Source organism: Sarcophilus harrisii, chromosome 4 (assembly GCF_902635505.1).
Source record: "Sarcophilus harrisii chromosome 4, mSarHar1.11, whole genome shotgun sequence".
Lineage (NCBI taxonomy): Eukaryota > Metazoa > Chordata > Mammalia > Dasyuromorphia > Dasyuridae > Sarcophilus > Sarcophilus harrisii.
Genome location: NC_045429.1, coordinates 352356779 through 352361499, shown reverse-complemented (window position 1 = coordinate 352361499; position 4721 = coordinate 352356779). Strand labels below are relative to the sequence as shown.

The following is a 4721-nucleotide window of genomic DNA, read 5'->3' as shown; positions in this document are numbered from 1 at the left end:
GTGTGGATCTAACTAAAACTAGATCCAGATTCAGACCCTCCTAAATTCTAGATTTGATTAGATCATAGTGGGTATGATGACACTTAGCCAAACCATTGACTTGAAATTCTTATGTTTATTTTTCCACTGGTCACAGGTGATATTTTTTCCCCATGACAATGTGAATGAGTTAATGAAAAAACTTTTATTCAGTGCTTATTTTGTGCCAAACACTGCACTTAACTCTAATGAGAAAAAAAATGCAAAAGTGAGATAAATCCTATCCTACAGGAGGGAGTTTTAGTCTGGGGAATTACAGGGAGGATAAATTGTTAGTTAATACTTTCAGGAGCAGTATTGATTTGCTATTGTATGCAAAACAAGATGTGAAAAGAGGAATCAGGTACAGATTCGGTTGGTGATTCTAATGACAAGATGGCTAGCATGGAAGGCTTGATAGATACCGTGGCTTAGGTGAGTTTGCATTTATCAATCAAGACATCTTGATTCCAGGGTAGGAGTTCAAAAGCTAAATAGATTAATATATTCAGGACATGATTTCTAAAGGTCTAAGCCAGCTTGCTATTCCAAGTTGAGAGAAGCAAGATGTCCTGGGTAGATGGCTGGATGGTTTGCTGAGCCCAATCAGAAAGATCAGTGAGAAGTAGATGTTTGCTAGACTTTAAAAGGAACAATTCCAATTTGTTCTTCAGGGACAAGAACTGTTTGCATTTTTCCTGCTCACCATAATTAGCCTGCTAGTCTCCAGAGTCTCTTAAGATGTATCACCAAGATTTCCCTTTGCAGAATGGAGAAATTCCATTAAGTCATTGCTGGCTTGGGACAAAATTGTGGAGTGGGATGTCTTATGATGCTTTCCTATTCCTTTCAGTCTCTCTTCTTTCACTTCATGCTTCTTTGTCCCTTACCCAGGGCCTTAAAACAAAAACAAATAAGAATCTCATAGCAAATACTTAAAACATAAAGCAATAATCAATCACATTATCATATTTTCTAAGGAGGTAAAAATTGCTGTCTATTAATTACTGCTATAGAGGTAGTTGAAAAAACCTAAAAATGTTCTCTCTCCCAAAGGTAAGCCTCTCTGGGTCTCTCTTTCCTCATTGGCAAACTGATAACATCTTAAACTTTTTATTTTCATATATATAAGTTAGCTCCCACCCCACCCACCCAGCTAGAAATAAGCATATTTGGGAGAAGACTGCTAGGGACTTTGGGAGGAAAGTAGTTATCTCTGGTTGTTTTTAAATCATAATGCTATATGAATGTTAAATTGCTAACATACTTCCTGCTTATAGGATAAAAATGTTAATATGAAAAGTTGTATATTGATATTATTATTAATAGTCCTAATAAAGTACAGACAGTATCATTATTCAAGAACAATCTAGATAAAATTAGGCATTTAATTTTAATTTTTATTATTAAAACTTATGCTCCCCACAATGGCCATACTCATCATCAGCCTCATTTGACCCATGCTGTTTAAAGATAGTTTGAGGTATTTTAAGAGAACAATGCACAGATCCTACATTAATAGTTTCAGTGTTAATACTTCCAGATGCCATGTAATAAACAGAGATTTTTGTCTGTATTTAATTTTGTTTGATTTTTAGTGGACATTTTATCACTATAAAAGTGCTTATTTGGAATACATAAAAATCAGAGCAATCGGGCAACAATTGAATATGATTTCTGATTTGAAATTGTTTATGCCCAAATCTGGGATCACAGAAAGTCTCATGACATTCATAGTCTCTAGGCAATGCATCTAAGTCACTGCCTTAAGAGGAGAGGAGGTTCCCAGCTTTGTTGTTGGTTTAACTTCTGCTGCTTCTTTTTTGTTATTATCACACAAAAAAAATATTAAACACTTTCTCCTGCTTGGCACAGATGCCGTTATAGCTGTAAGGATATCTCTGTAAGAGTTCAAAGCCCTAGTCTTTATAAGATCATAGATTATTAGAGACAGAAATAACTCCATTTATTACTGAAGCTGTATAAATCCTGAAAGAGAAAATAGTCAACATCACATATCCCAGTAGTGATGGAATTGAGATTGGAATCTAGGTTTTCTCATTCCAAATTCAGTTCTCCTTCCACCTCACCCTGCGACCTTCTGTCTTTGATTCATATAAGGAATAAGTTACATATCTGTTTGTAGTCTAGTTCATGCTTTCATTTCAGTATAAATACCAACCATTCTACCATGGACTCTTATTTTAAAATAAACCTGACTGTCTTCAACTTTGTTTTGTAGACTGACCTAATTGACAGGTAATCAGAAAGCTGGATTTGTGCTTGAAGTTAGCTATTCATTCCATGGCCCATTTTGTTTAATTTGTTTTCTCATATAGTTTCTGGTGGGAAAAAATGCATTGCTTTGGTACTGAAATTAACTTGATTGAAATGCCTTAGACTTTGTCATTTTCCAGTGGCTCAAGAGGTTATTTCTCAAGTGTTTAATTTTTTAAGTACAGTATATTTTAATTTAACTGCTACTTTCTGACATTCATCATTCCATGAAAACTGAGCACAGCTGAATATGTGGAACTGGTTTGTCTTTGTGTTCCAAACTCCAGTCATCGTAGCATTAGTGAGCTTCTAAAATAATATGCAGATTTGATAAAGATGAGACTTGTACTCAGCCGTGTACTGATAAATGCTTAACAATTGGCTTTCTTGGGGAAAATATGACACTTTTTTCAGTTTAATTTAATAACTAATTTTTTCCATCACTTTCTCAAGGCTAGACAATAAACAGAACAATAAATCAAGCCCTGATTTGTTGCATTTGCTATTTCTAAAGTGTAAATGTTTGCACTTGGGCAGCTAGGTAGCACAGTGGAGTCTGGACCTAGAGTGAGGAAGAATCATCTTCCTGTATTCAAATCTGGCCTTACACATTTTACCATGTGGCTTTGAGCAAGTCCCTTAACCCTATTTGCCTCATCTGTAAAATGAGCTGGAGAAGAAAACAGCAAACTACTCCAACATCTTTGCCAAGAAAACCCTAAATGAGGTCGTGGAGAATCAGACCCACCTGAAATAACTGAACCCTCACAACAAATGCTCGTGCTGCACATTTGACCATTGGCTCCACCAAGCAAGGTCAACATGGCTCCAGCACATCTCTGACTGCAGCTTTACCTTCTTCCATTTGGTAAATAAAGTTTTCAGATTTTCACTTCCACAGTGCTCAATGGTCTCATCTTTCTTACTGTAAAAAATACTTAAAGACTAATGAAACCTACAGGAGCTATTCAATTAGAATTAATAAGTGGAGAAGTTCCTTTTCAGGTAGATATTGTATTTATCTTTGTCAGAAATATCGACCGAATGAAAAGGGAAAGGTGTTGGACTTCTGAATATTCCTTAACATGTTATGATTTTCTATTATGAAATAGAATTGGCCATGAAATAGAAGGTTCTTTATCCTTTCTATTATCCTGGACTTCCAAGAAACTCTGGGGTAATTACCAGTGACCACAACACTACCTACTGATGAATGCAAAGCTGCCCATGTGCCAGTCACTTTGTTGCCTGACCACAGCTGTTCTTGACTAGAGCAGATGTTTTTCCTATGGGGCCTAACCAGAGGAGTTCCACATCAAGAACTCTAGATTCTTTACCTAAGAAGTGGCACACACTGTCTTAAATATACTGATCAATAAGGCCAATTTTTTCTAGTCTTCACTATGAGGCATTTTCTTTGCATCCTATAGATTTCATGTTTCATACCTCAGTGTCTGGGAGCAGAAGCATACTTTAATTTGAGTTCACATAAGTCACCCACTTGATTTTATGAAGGAAAATGGCATTAACCATATTTAGTTCCCAATTGCAATGTGTTACTCACACATTCCAGAATAGAATGTCACTCTGTAATGCCCCTTTTTCTATGAGGGAAGGGTTAGCAAGCTGGAAAACTTCTAAACTTTCCTAAGTTTAGTTAGGATGTTGAATTTTTCTAGACCTTTTTGGTCCAAAAAATGTTAAGGTGTGATTCTCTTCTGCATGTGCTTTCTCTTCTGAGCATAAGTTGAAAATTCTCTCCAAGTAAGGTTACAGCTGTCTTTTTTCCCATCCCATAACCTTGTCCTCAACTAAAAATATATTTAATTTGAGGACGATTGACAGGTAGTTTAGTGTGGTAAAAAGAACATTGTGGACTTGGGATCAGGAGAGCCAGGAGAGCAAATATGTTTCCTATATTTGTTATCTATGGACCATAGGTATTTAATCTCTACAAGCCTTGGTTTTCTCATTTGTAAAATAGTAATGATATACCTGTAGTGCATACCCAATAGGTTTGTCATGAGGCTTCCTTCCTTGAGTTAATTTTATGTAATGCATTTCACAAACATTAAAATGTCATGTAAATTCAGCTATGATGATGATAATTCTACTCACCTCTATGATCACATGTTACTTGGGTTCTATATAGAACATTTGGAGTAATTCTAATTATCCCAATATGGATCCAGTCCCCATCACAGAACAGTACAGACACCCCTACAGTATCTCAGGTTTAGCTATACAATGGCTACTTGCAGATTCTACTTAAAAACCAGACAGGAACCATAAATCATGTAGCAAAGTATTTAATTGAGATGACTTTACAAAATGACTAACAGAGAAAAAAGTCAAAGATTTGAAACATTTCTGTCACCCATTACAAATGACTGTATTCACCGGTAGATTCATACATACACATAAAA

At 35.7% G+C, this 4721-nt stretch overlaps 1 protein-coding gene across 11 annotated transcripts in view; it reads left to right on the top strand.

Annotated features, from left to right (window-relative positions):
* The window catches only part of BCAS3 (BCAS3 microtubule associated cell migration factor), a 794545-nt gene that overhangs the window by 613311 nt on the left and 176513 nt on the right, over positions 1-4721 (top strand). The window lies entirely within an intron of this gene.